At 44.1% G+C, this 14,508-nt stretch overlaps 1 long non-coding RNA gene across 1 annotated transcript in view; it reads left to right on the top strand.

Moving 5' to 3' along the window:
* Window positions 1–14,508, top strand: part of LOC107001006 (uncharacterized) — a 77,017-nt gene that overhangs the window by 7,365 nt on the left and 55,144 nt on the right. The gene's annotated exons all lie outside the window — the stretch shown is intronic.

Below are 14,508 nucleotides of genomic sequence, written 5' to 3'. Positions count from 1 at the left end.
TTTTAGTAGAGACGGAGTTTCACCATGTTGGCCAGGCTGGTCTCGAACTCCTGACCTCAGAAGATTTGCCTGCCTCATCCTCCCAAAGTGCTGGGATTACAGGCGTGAGGCACCGCGCCCGACCTATTTCTGATTTTTTATTTTCTTTAGAGACAGGGTCTGGCTATGTCACCAGGGTTGGTCTCAAACTCTTGACCTCAAGCTCTTCCTCCACCTTGGCTTCCCAAAGCGCTAAGATTACAGGCATGAGCCACCCCCTCGGTCCTCCCTGACTTTTTAATTTGTATCCTCTCCAGAAGGATCTGGCTAGTTCTTTTGGCTTCCCATAGAGAAATTTTTTCCTTGAAGCAGAGAATGGAAACCTCCATCTTAATCCACAAATACTGAAATTAAACATCTAGGGAGGTGCCCCAGAAACACTAAGTATTTAGAAATCAGCAGTTCAGATTCTGGGGAGTCAGAGAGACCTGAGCTCAAATTCAGACTTTGCCATTTACTCTCTGTGTCACCGTGGGCATGTTACTCCTAGCCTCACTTTCCCCACTTGTAAAATGGGGACAAACGGCCTACCTTGCTTTTGGCATCCAGTTCAGGATTTGCAGAAGGCTTGATGCTTCAAGATCTGACCTCCTCTGTGACAGGTACTGCTCTTGGAGGCAGGGCTAGGTGGTGGTTGTGGGTGTCACTGTTAGGAGTCACATAGCCCTGGGTTCAAATCCCAGCTCTGCCACTTGCAAACTGAATCACATTCAGCAAGTGACTTGATCTAGTTGATCATCTGTCTAGGCTTTTCTGTAAACTGCACACAATGTGATATTACCGCTTTACAGGGTTTTATGTGAGGGTGAAATGAGATTCTATACATCTGGCACAGAGCAAACTAGGTATGTATATATGTATGTATGTATGTATGTATCTATCTATCTATCTATCTATCTATCTATCTATCTATCTATCTATCTATCAATCACATATCTATCTTTTTTGAAATAGGATCTCACTCTGTTGCCCAGGCTTGAGTGCAGTGGCGTGATCTTGCTCACTGCAACCTCCATGTCCTGGGTTCAAGTGATCCTCCCATCTCAGCCTCCCTGGTAGCTGGGACTACAGGCACACACAGGCTAATTTTTTTTTTTTTTTTTTTTTTTGAGACAGTCTTGCTCTGTCACCCAGGCTGGAGTGTGATGTGATCTTGGCTCACTGCAATCTCCACCTTCTGGATTCAAGCGATTCTCCTGCCTCAGCCTCCTGAGTAGCAGGGATTACAGGCGTGTGCCACTGCACTCGGCTAATTTTTTTGTATTTTAATAGACACGTGGTTTCGTTATGTTGGCCAGGCTGGTCTTCAACTCCTGACCTCAAGTGATCTGCCTGCCTTGGCCTCCCAAAGTGCTGGAATTACAGGCTTGAGCCACCGTGCCTGACCAGAAGATCCATAGTTTTTAAGGAACAAAATCAGGGTGGTGATTATTTTGGTGGCTTCTCATTTTTAATCTTTTCAACAAAGGTCATGAACATTTTTCTTTTGGAGTCCTCTGAATTGCACTTCCTGATGGCCCAAGTATGTCTTTGTAAAAACCTTCCCCAGAGGAGGGCCTGGTAGGTATGGGTGACTGTTGGTATATTAGAAAACAGTGAAGCTCTGGGATCAGACAGATGTGCATTGAAATGCAAGGCCCGCCGCTTGCTAGCTGGGTGACCTTGAACAAGTCACTTATCCTCACTGAGCTGGGTATTATGAGACTGGTCGACTCCTGTCCACACCCAGGTGTAAAGCAATGTAATCGTCTGCTTCTGAAGGCACCCTCCTCTCTTTGTTAGCTCTTTAATTAGCTTAGGCTACGAGTAGTAAATCCAGAAGCTATGCAGGAATGGCTAATGAGTAAAACTTACTGGCCATGAGACAATAGGGAGAGGTGGGGAGTGTGGCAGATCTGAGAGCACATACCTTGTCTAAAGTGGGTAGCAGCTTCTCAGCTGGAACCCATATTTATTAGCTGGGATGCAGTCTAAAAGTGGACAGAGTTTTCAATTTTTCAAAAGATATGTGAGGCCTAGATTTTTTACGCAGTATCTCCAGATTTTAAGGCAATTGGCATGGCTGCCGGCTGGCTTTCCAGGGCCGCCAGATTGCAAGCCCTTTGTAGAGGGTAATGGAAGATGGCAGGGGAAAACAGGAAGACTCAAAAGGATTATTACAGCAAAATGAGCCCATTACTGTGTGTGGCCACCAGGGGGCAGTAATTCACCAGCCATCACTTCCCCCTTTCAATCTCCTTGTCAGGAGTTTACACTCAATTTTAACTCTTGACTTTGTCTGCATTCAGCTGTGTTGAATGCACAAAATATGGTCCCTGAAGCGATATTGAAAAGTTGGCTTTCTCCATCTTAAGCATTCTGTATTAGGTGAAAATTGCCTCCCCGTGGCCCACGGAGGAGTTTTCTAAACGCTTACCTTGACATATGACAAAGAACCCAGAAAGTCGCTGCATGGGAAATGTGTCCATTATGCAAAACAAAACAAGACAAAAAACCCTTCTGCATGTTTAAGGAACAGCAGTCAAGCGCTTCTTGCTGGCAGAGTCGGATTCTATTGCTTAGGAAAAACAAAACTCCCCGGCTTGAGGCTACATGGCATTGAGTTGGCTGCAGAATGACTCGACGTCATTAAAAAGAAAATACACCACACCTGTTCTTGCTGCTTCACTTCTACCCCTGGTTTTTTTTCTCTTTTTAACTTAATGCTGTGGCTGAAAAAGAGAGCCCAGCAGCCCTTCTCCCTGCTACTGATTAATCCTCCTTTTAAGACATACCTGGTGGGGGCTGGGCACAGTGGCTCACGCCTGTAATCCCAGCATTTTGGGAGGCCGAGGCGGGCGGATCATGAGGTCAGGAGATGGAGACCATCCTGGCTAACATGGTGAAACCCCGTCTCTACTAAAAATACAAAATATTAGCCGGGCGTGGTGACGGGCGCCTGTAGTCCCAGCTACTTGGGAGGCTGAGGCAGGTGAATGGTGTGAACCCGGGGAGGTGGAGTTTGCAGTGAGCCGAGATTTCGCCACTACACTCCAGCCTGGGCGACAGAGCGAGACTCCGTCTCAAAACAAACAAACAAACAGACAAACAAGACATACCTGGTGGGGTCAGACCCAGTTTCTGAGGTATCCCCAAGAAACAGGGCTTGGGGGACCCCATGTGAGTGTCACTGGGCTAAAGGCTTGTGTTCTGGCCTCAGGACGTTTCTTGTGTCATATGGTCTCAAATCACCAGTATTTCAAAACTCAGGTATGCCGATGAGTGTTGTTTTCAGAGCAAATCATTTGGGGAAGTGATACTTCTTACTTGGAAAAAATTAAACATAACTGCTTTTCACCTGTCAAACAACTATTTTATTTCTTAAAAACAACATGAGATCATTACAGATACAGAATCCACAAAAAACGAGAAGAAAAAAATACACATTCACAATTCTACTCCATATTTCTCCATGCACATTTATTTATTTTTGAGACAGGGTCTCACTCTGTCACCCAGGCTGGAGTGCAGTGACACAATCTCGGCTCGCTGCAGCCTCAACCTCCTGGGCTTAAATGATCCTCCTGCCTCAGCCTCCCAAGTAGCTGGGACTACAGGTGTGTGCCACTACGACTAATTAAATTTTTGTGTGTGTGTGTGTGGAGACAGGGTCTCACTCTGTCACCCAGGCTGGAGTGCAGTGGCACGATCTCAGCTCACTACAGCCTCAACCTCCTGGGCTTAAGTGATCCTCCTGCCTCAGTCTCCCAAGTAGCTGGGACTACAGGTGCATGCCACCATGACCGGCTAATTTAAACAATTTTTTTTTTTTTTGTAGTGATGGGGTTTCACTATGTTGCCCAGTCTGGTCTTTAACCCCTGGGCTCAAGAAATCCTCCCACCTCAGCCTCCGAAAGTGCTGGGATTATAAGTATCAGCCACCACAACTGGCCACATCTATTTTTAAATGATGAAATATTTCTGATATCCAAAAGACATCAACAGTGCAATGGGCACTTGTGTACCTGCCATCCAGTTTAAGAAATACCATGTCACCAATACACTGAAGCCTCCCCTTCACATGCCCTTCCCTCCCTCCCAGAGGTCACTATCATGTTGAATTTGGTGCTTCTGCCCCCATGCATGGTTTTTTGCTTTTATCCATATGCATGTATCTATAAATAATATATAATGATATTCTACAGATTTTTACACATGATGTATACTCTGTGGATCCTTCTACATTTTGGGGTTCAGAATTATGTGTTAGCGATTTATGCTCATGCTGATATGCATAGTTCTGGTTCATTAGTTTTACAGTGCTGTATAGTGTTCCATTTCCAATTTATTTCCCATTTACCTGTTGATGAGAATTTGGATTGTTTCCAATCTTTCCCTATCACAGACTGCAGTGAAGTACTTGTATGATTTTTTGACACATGTGTGAAAGTTTCTCTAGGACAAAGTTTCTCAAAGAATCATTTGGGTGGGGGGGCATTGGAAAATCCAGACCAACGAAATCCTCTGACTGCTCCTCTGAGCCTCCTGTATCTTAGCTACAAGTGGAAATAATCGTACCCACCATGCTACCTCATTTTTGGTAGTGGTAACAACTGAGCACTTACTGTGTGCTAAGTAATTTGTAGGGTATTTGGTGGAATTTTTGTAACAATGCCATGAAGCAGATATTATTAAACCCACTTTATAGAAGGTGAAAATGAGGCTCAGAGAAATTGAGTAATTAGTCTGAGGTCACACAGCAAGCAAGTGGCAGAGCCAGGGTTCATGACCAGTCTTCCTGACTCAAAACTTAAGGTTTTGACCATTATGAGACCCTAGGCTTTCAGAGATCTCAGGTTACATGTTAGCTCCTCAGCTTCGGAGGTGGGAAAACTAAGGACAGAGCCAGAATACAAATCCAAATCTCTAGATTCCCTACCCATTAACATGTCACCTTCTACTGTAAAAATGCTTTGAGGGTAGGGGAAGGAAGAAGGAGGAGAAATCTTCATAAAGTCATCTTCTTGAGACAATTTCTGACATCCACCCTATGTCTGTTATCCATTGCTGTGTAACAAATAACCCCAGTGCGTAGTAGCTTAAAACAATAGCAAACGTTTTTTTCTTTACATTATATTGTGTGGGTCAATAATCTGGGAGCAGTTTAGCTGGATGGTTCTAGCTGGCAGACTTTCTTAAGATTGAAGTCAAGGCATTGTTTGGGGCTGCAGTAATCTGAAGGCTTGACTGGTGCTGAAGGCTCCATTTTCAGGGTGGCTCACATGGCTGGTGGCTGGGGGCTTCAGTTCCTCTCATGTGGGCTCATAGGACTGCTTGAGTGTCCTCTCAACATGGCAGCTGGCTTCCTCCAGCATGAATGACCCAAGAGTGTCATGTCTTTTATGATCTAGCTTCAAAAGGCACGCTGTAACCTTTGCTCTACTCTACTGGCCACAACACAGATCCATCTTGGTACAAGGTGTGAGGGGGCTACATAAGGCTCACCAGGAGATGAGGATCAGTGGGGCCCATCTTATGGGCCTGTCTTATGCACTGCCTCTTCCCTTCTCAGTCCCAATGATTCTGCCTGATAGGATGGACTTCAGGCCTCCTGGGCCTTGTGTGGTGGACTCTTTGGGCACCTCAAGGCAGGGAGCTTCTGCATTTGTGAGACTCCTCTGTGAGAACAGTGGACTCCCAGTGGCTGACTGCCTTTCTCCCAGCTGTTTACTGCCTGCTTTTTAGCTGTACTACTCGAATTGGCCCGAGAAGCTGCCTACTCCTGCCTAAAAATATGGTCATGTTGACATGGAGACTGATTCAGGTGCTCAATATGCTGTTTTAGATCACAGCCTCTGAAAGATGTGACTAACACTTCTCTTCCTGCATGGGGACGGTGACTCAGTTTGGGCCAGGATGGAGTGAAGACCCAGTGGCGCCTACATCCTCCCGCTTCTCTGATTTCTGTTTCACCTGATTCAAGGTAGCCAGGGTCTGGGGGCTGCTGGGCAGAGAGGCTGTGGACCCCCCTGAGTCCAAATTGCAGTCCATTTTGATGCCCCCCAAAAAGCTCTCAGTGGAAGCTCTCTGTTGCCATAGTAACGTGGAGATGTGGAAATTAACATGGGTGTCTGGCTAGCCAAGAAAGCCAAGCTCGTAATACTCATTCCCTCTTTTAAATAGATAAGAATTCCCAGGAGGGCTTTGGACAGACATCAAAGGGCCTATTTCAGGTGTTGAGAAAATACTCTTTTAAAAATTATTGTGAAATGAATTCAGCCCTAATCAGAGAGATGGCAGTGATTTGGCGTTCTCACACAGAAATAAGTTTAGAACTGAGGCAACTGTTTTTTTTTTTCCTAAATGACAGCTTTATTGAGATATAATTCACATACCACACAATTCTCCCATTTGAAGTGTACAATTCTGTGGTTTTTAATATATTCACAGGGTTGTGCAACCATCACCCCAATTTTCATCACCCCCAAAAGAAAGCAAAGACCCTTTAGTAGCAATTTCCTGTTTCTCCCCAAGCCTCTCCCTCAGCCCCTGGCAATCTACTTTCTGTCTGTATAGATTTTTCTCCTCTGGATGTTTCCTGTAAATGGAATCCTATAATATGATGGCTTTTGGGGTCTGGCTTCTTTCGGCATTTTTATTCCTTGCCCTCTTACTGTTCTTCACAGTTTTTCCAACAGCAGTGTTTCCATGCACTTTGAGAACAATTCACTGGCTGGGGGTGCAGCTGCAGAATTAACCACCGGCCTGGGGAGGCATGGCAGGGAGCAGACTCCTCCAAGGTCACCAACCTGGCCTTCCTTGTTCCTTCTTGAGCCTTCCTGGCTGCTTTGGGACTGTGATGGGAAAGGTGGCCGTTTGGGAGCATGGCTGGCTGGGCTTCACATGGGCATATGGTGGACATGTTCCTGCGACTTCCTTTCTGGGGAGAGTTATAAGCACAAGCAGCAGAAGATCACCAGGTGCCAGGCACCATGCTGCGAGCATGCCATGAGTTAGGACGATCTCCTTGTTACAGACCTTTTCCCCCCTCTCTTTTTATAGGGATTCACTTAACAGCCACCTCTTTTACTTCATGCAAATGTTTTGCTGAGACTATCACTTGCGTCATTTTTCTATTTTTTAGCCGTCAATGATGCACATAGAAATAATCTCAGTCTTTGCCCTCTGCTAGCCTAGATATTTTACTTGTTTGTTTGTTTGTTTATTTATGTATTTATTTATCTATTTATTTATATGAGAGGGGGTCTCACTCTGTCGCCCAGGCTGGAGTGCGGTGCTGCAATCTTGGCTCGTGCAACCTCCGCCTCCTGGGCTCACGCAGTTCTCCTGCCTCAGCCTTCCTAGTAGCTGGGACTACAGGCATGTGTCACCACACCCAGCTAACTTTTTGTATTTTTGTTAGAGATGGGGTTTCACCATGTTGTCCAGGCTGTACTCAAACTCCTGCCCTCAAGCGATCCTCCTGCCTCAGCCTCCCAAAGCTTTGGGATTACAGGCATGAGCCACTGCACCTGGCCTATTTTTTAAAATATAAAGTGTCTCTGCAGCCCCTTTGTCCTTCATAAACTCCGCGGGGGCAGGGATTTGTCTTTTGTTCACAGCTGCAGCACCAGTGCCTGATGCTGGCAGGCCACAGGAGTGCCATCGACGTTGGTTGAACAAATACATGATTTTATTGAATCCTTTGATGCCCTTTTGATGCCCCACAAGGTAGGTAGAGTTATGAGACCCATTTTACAGATGAGGAAACCAAAGCCCAGAGAAGTGAAGTGACGTGTCACACGCCATCAGCCTATAAGTGGTGGAGCTGGGATTTGATCTGATTAAGGGGGATCTGAAGCTCTTAAGCACTCTATTATGTGCAAATATGTGTTATGGGTTGAACTGTGCCTCTCAAAACATGTTGAAGTCCTAACCCCAGGATCTGTGAGTCAGACTTCATTGGGAAACAGTCTTTGCAGACAATCAAGTTTTTGTTTTTAAAAATTGATGCACAATATGTGTGCATAGTTTCAGGGTATATGTGATAATTTAATACATTCATGTAATTTGTTAGGATCAAATCAGTGTACTTGGGATACCCATCACCTTAAATATTGTCTTTTCTTCTTGCTAGAAAAATTCAAATTCTTCTCTTCTAGCTATTCTGAAATATACAATAGATCATGGTAACCTATAGTCACCCCACTGATGTATGAAACACTGAGTCTCATTTCTTATATCAAACTGCATATGTGTACCCATTAATCGACTTCTCTTCATTATCATGCCCCCCTGCCCCTTCCCAGCCTCTGTTAACCACCAGTCTACTCTCTAATTTCATGAGATACAGCTTTTAAACTCCCACATATGAGTGAGAATATGAGATCTTTGTCTTTCTGTGCCTGGCATATTTCACTTAACAGAATGGCCTCCGGTTCCATCCATGTTGCTGCACTGGCGTATTTCACTTAACAGAATGGCCTCCAGTTCCATCCATGTTGCTGCACTGGCGTATTTCACTTAACAGAATGGCCTCCAGTTCCATCCATGTTGCTGCACTGGCGTATTTCACTTAACAGAATGGCCTCCAGTTCCATCCATGTTGCTGCACTGGCGTATTTCACTTAACAGAAGGGCCTCCAGTTCCATCCATGTTGCTGCAAGTGACAGGAGCTCATTCTTTTTATGGCTGAATAATATTGCATTGTGTGTATATACCACATTTTCTCCATTCATTCATTCACTGATGGACACTGAGGTTGATTTCATATTCTGGCTATTGTGAATAGTGCTGCAGCAAACGTGGGCATGCAGATGTCTTTTTGATATATTTATTTCCTTTCTTTTAAATATAACCACGAGTGAAATTGTCAGATCATATTGTCATATCTATTTTTAGTTTTTTGAGGAACTGCAATACTGTTCTCCATAGTGGCTGTACCATTTTTTTTCTTTTTCTTTTTCTTTTTGAGTTTAGGAGTGGAGGATTAATAGGCAGGAGAAAGACAAAGAAAACCACCTCTCTCTCTGGGACTTCTGAGAGGAAAGACTGCCCAGGAACCAATGCACTGGATTTTATAGTCAGGCTTGAGGAGGTGGTGTCTGACTTACAAGGGGCTCATAGATTGGCTCGATCACGTATGACGTTTACGTAGCGCACAGGAAAGGCTGGCCACCCCACCCTAATCTTGTTATGTGAATAGGCTTTCCAGTTGACTGGGGTCATCGTGTCTGGTCTTTACTATACACGTGGCTGACAAAGAGAAGGGGAGATAGAGCCGCCATCTTTAACGTGATTGGCTCAACTGCTGGCATCTGTGTCTGCCTCTTGATTTTACAGGCTGCTCTTTGTTAGAAAGGAAAATGATTTGGGGCTGCTTTTCATTAAAAGGAAAACCTTACTGAGGACTTCCATACCATCACTATCTGCCTAAGGAATTTCTTCTTAACTCCTGTATCATTCCCCACTCTGGAGTGGTAACCCTAACTGCTATTAGGGGGTGTTGGATGATGACTCTTTCTGGCTACTTTCTGCTGAAAAGTGGCATTGTGTGGGGAAGAGCAGCTAGGGCTCCTCCTGGGGTCGATCTAAGGGTCCTCGAAAGAAAGGCGTGTCCATGCATGGTTCTGTCTGTAGCACCATTTTGAATTTGATTGCTGTCGGCTATTCCGATGGTCTGTAACACTGGTTTGCCTCCACCAGATGTTGTGTTTCAGTGAATGTTGTACCTTGGTATCCCAGAGGAGGTCCCCAATATGAAGTGGCTACTTTGTCTGGGGTATATACCCAGGGTTCGTTGTTTTGGGCCAGGAAAATTTAGGACACTGACACACAAGAGGAGTTTAGGAGAAGAGGTTTAATAGGTAGAAGAAAAAGAAAGAAAAACAGCTCTCTCTGTTGAGAGAGAGGAGACTTCTAAGAGGAAAGACCCCTATCTTTTTTTCGAATAGGCTTAAAATATACATAAGTGGCTGTACTAATTTGTATTCCAGGGTGGGATCTCTTGACCAGGGTTCCCATCAGCTCCCAGCTTCCCAAGAAGCAAGAACCCACCAGCAAGGGGATGGATCACCACTACTGGGTCCAAATAAGGGGACAATGTGCTGGGGTTGGGAATGGAGGTTTGATTGTGAATCCCTCACCATCTGCCCTGAGACCTGTTGAGTTGGTCGTGGGGCTGCATCTGATGAAGAAAATTCTGCTAAAATGATTTCTGTCTTCTGCAGGCAACTTCCAACCCAAGTAATACCACATAAATAGATGATTTTGCTACATGTACTGGGGTAACTTTTTGGATTTCCCTTTTCTTTTTCCCCAACTTTTCCTGTGGCTTTTTCTTCTCTTTTTTGCAGCCAAGAAATGAAACTTCATTTGTTCATTAATTAATTCAGCAAACATATGTTGATATCCTACTATGTGCAGGCAAAATAAGACATGCTGGTCTCTGGCTGTATGGGTTTGGCAAGTAGCATTGTCTCTTTTCAGGGCAAATGGTAGCTTTTCCATATTTTTGAAGTTACTCAGGTAATCTCAGGCAAAGGATTAGAAGGAAATGGAGACAGACGCTTTAACAACAACAACAACAAAAATTCATTTGCCAAACAAAACCAAATAAGAGACCTACCTTTGGGAAACTGTCTCTTTTACCTCATCAGGTGGTCTAGAACCCACATCAATGGAAATATTAGGGCGGTGAAGTTCGTGTGTTATTTGAAATTCTGCCAGAACACCCTATAAAATGGGATGTAAATATTCTAGCACTCCCTTACCACCCCCCCCATTTTTTATTGTGGTAAAATGCACATAACATAAAATGTAGCATCTTAACCATTTTTAATTGTACAGTTCAGTGGCATTAAATACATTCACATTGTTTCGCAACCATCCCCACCATCCATCTCTAGAACTCTTTTCATCTTGTGAAACTGAGACTCCATACTCATTAAACAACCACTTCCCATCCCCACTCCTCCCAGTCCCTGAACACCACCATTGTACATTCTTTTTCTGTGATCTTAACTACACTAAGTGAAACTGGCCAAATTGTCCCATAGAACTGATGTTTATTTTCTTTGAATAAGCATAAAAATTGATCCTTTGGGTCTTAAAAACATGAAAAAGTTACATTTGTCTTATCTGAGTTCCTTTCTCAGGAAACCAACCATCAGTTCTCCCAGATAGGATCAAGGAGCTGAAACTCACGAGGCCACTATATCTGGACAATGAGATGCCATGATTGCCTAACTGACCACCTGCTTCCTATTGACTAACTCCTCTTCCTTATTCCTCCCTAATTCCTGTTTTCCTGCATGTAGCCACATTTCCTCCCTGCTATATAAACCCTTGAGTTTAGTTGGTCAGGGAGATGGATTTGAGATTGGTCTCCTATCTTTTGGGCTGTTGCACCTGAATAAAGCCTTCTTTCCTGACAATACTCATTGTCTCAGTATTGGCTTTCTGCAGCAAGCAGCAGAATCTAGACTGAACCCCTGGCATTTTGGTAGCATAAGTACCTCATTTAAGTATAGTCATACAATATTTGTCCTCTTATGACTGGCTTATTTCACTTAACATAAAGTCCTCAAGGTTCTTCCATATTGTAGCATGTCAGAATTTCCTTCCGTTTAAAGGCTAAATAATATTTCTAGTACTCACTTTCTTTTTTTTTTTTTTTGAGACAGGGTCTCACTCTGTTGCCCAGGCTGGAGTACAGTGGTGTGATCTTGGCTCACTGCAGCCTCCACCCCCGGGCTCTAGCAATCCGCCCACCTCAGCTTCCTGAGTAGCTGGGACCACAGGCACGCATCACCATGCCTGGCTAATTTTTGTATTATTATTATTATTTTTTAATAGAGATGATGTTTTGCCATGTTGCCCAGGCTGGTCTCGAACTCCTGAACTCAAGCAATGCACCTGCCTTGGCCTCCCAATGTGCTGGGATTACAGGTGTGAACCATTGTGCCTGGTCAGTGCTCCATTTTAATGTGTTCTTGTGTGTAGCTGAGAGGTCAGCTTAATATCATTTGACCATTGACAGGTGTCGAGGCTTAGTTGAAAAAGTTGGTTAGAATAGAGAAAAAGAAAACCTTACATTATGAATATTTTATCTTATCTTTTAACTTGCACATACTAGTATTCTGTGTACTGATTCGTACTGTGAATACTAATATTAATATCGGGTTAAGGGATGATTAATAAATGAGTTAATTGAGTGAAGTCTCACATTGTCTTCTCTGCATGAATGAGGTGATTTCCTTTTTTGGTTCATTTTAAATGTAATGAGAATTTAAAGACACTGGCTAAGCAGCATACAGAACCCTTCCAGATTTTTATAATTTTCCTCCCCTTCCCATCTGTATCTTACAACTAATTCTTCACCAATTTCTATTTAGAAGCTTGCTTTTCTCAGGGCTATCCAAAACACTTAGTTTTCATAGAAACAACTTTTCTTTTTCCCTCCTTTTTTTTATACGGGGTCTCACTCTGTTGCTCAGGCTGGAGTGCAGTGGTAAAATCACAGCTCACTGTAGCCTTGACCTCCAGGGCTCCAGCCATCCTCCTGATTACCTGGGACCACAGGTATGAACCACCATGCTGCCTAATTTTTGCATTTTTTTTTGTAGAGACAGGGTTTTGCCATGTTGCCCAGGCTGGTCTCAAACTCCTGAGCTCAAGCAATCCTCCCACCTTGGCCTCTCAAGGTGCTGGGATTACAGGCATGAGCCGTTGCACCTGATTTTTCCCTCCTATTTTTATCCTACTACATACTACTTAACTAGTTACAAGTGAAACTGGCATAAACAGGTTTGGCAGCAAACAACTGATTTTGGGACGCATACAGCTCAACACATGGCAGCTGGTGGCTTACTGGTCTCTGATGTTGGGTGTGCAGTGACTCAATCTAATTATGAGAAAACATCAGACAAATTCAAGTTGAATGAAATTCTGGAAACTAAAAGGCCAGTACTTTTCAAAAGTTATCAAGATCATAAAAGACAAAACTATGACATACTGGAGGACACTGAGGAAATATGACAATTAAGTATTTGGCTGACTCTGAATTGTATTCTTTTACTAGAAAGAACTTTATTAGGACAATTAGTGAAACTTAAATGGGGTCTGGGGAGAATATGGTAATAGATCAGTGTGCATTGCTTGATTTTGATGGTTGTATTATGGTCCTGTAGGAGAGTTACATGCAATGTGGAATCCGGGATTGGATCCTGGACCAGAAAATGGTCCAGAAAACTTAGTTTTTAAATTAAGTGTTCATTAATGGAAAAACTGACGAAATTTGAATGTCCATAGATTAATCATATCACACCCATGTTCATTTCTTGGTTTAGATAGTTGTACTATTGTTATGCAAGATATCAACGTTAGGGAACGTTGGGTAAGGGACATAGAAAAACTCTAGGTATCCAATTTTTGAATCTAAATTTTTCAAAATAAAAAATTCTTGCTTTTTTTGTTGTTGTTGAGACAGAGTCTCACTCTGTTGCCCTGGCTGGATCGCCCAGTGGTGCGATCACAGCTCACTGCAATCTCCGCCGCTCAGGTTCCAGTGATTCTCATGCCTCAGCCTCCTGAATAGCAACGACTACAGGTGTGCACCACCACGCCTGGCTAAATTTAATGAATTTAAATGAAGGCCAGGGGTTCGAGCTCCCAGGTGAGGCCAATGAAGTTGCTGGTCCACAGACCATGCTTTGGGAAGCCCCCACATCTTTGTTGATTTTAATTATTTATTGATTGATTTTCTGAGTGTGTGAAATATTTCCATAGCTCTAGGAGTCAGAGGTATACAAAAAGGTGTTCCGAATGAGTGTCTCTCCCTCCACCTCTCTTCTACTCCAAGGAATCTGTGGCTTGGGAGCTCTTCAAGAAATGCTGATGTGAAGTTTGAGAAGTGCTGGTTCAGAGAGGCTTGAAGAAGCACCTGGGCTTTATTTGAGGGCAGAGCAGCAGCTGATTCTTCCCTAAATTTCTGCAGATCCCAGAGCAAAGACCTCTGAGTCTACCACTCCACCCTGCCCTGCCACGGCTCACCCCTGCGGTGGGCTCTGCCAGAGGAGGAAGAGCGGGACCCTCAAGCTCTCTCTGGGTCCTCAGCTCCAGGTCAGATAACCATTTTTGGGAGAGGGTTGAGATGCTGCAAGGGTGGCTTTGGAGGGAGCTCTGACGTTTGGGAAATCTGATCATTTCTGGCACATCTGGGTCTAGGATTAAGTAAAACATGGGTTACTTCCTGGGTGAGAAGTTCAGAAAATGGGAGGTATCTCTTTGGCCTGCAGTGTGAGGATGTTGTTGTCTTCCCTGTGGCTGGAAGAAAAGGTGGTACTCTCTTCCCAGTGTTGTCCTTGGGGCTGTGTCCCCCTAAAAAGAACTAATAGCCCACTTGGCAGCCCAGGCTCCCCATCTTGGTAATTTGGCCTGACAACCCCTGAAAACCCATCCCGCCTCGTCCCCTCCAGTTTTGGCTTCTC

The sequence above is a fragment of the Macaca mulatta genome, chromosome 11 (assembly GCF_049350105.2).
Source record: "Macaca mulatta isolate MMU2019108-1 chromosome 11, T2T-MMU8v2.0, whole genome shotgun sequence".
Lineage (NCBI taxonomy): Eukaryota > Metazoa > Chordata > Mammalia > Primates > Cercopithecidae > Macaca > Macaca mulatta.
Note: the sequence above shows the minus strand (reverse complement) of the source record. Positions and strands in the feature narration are given on the sequence as shown.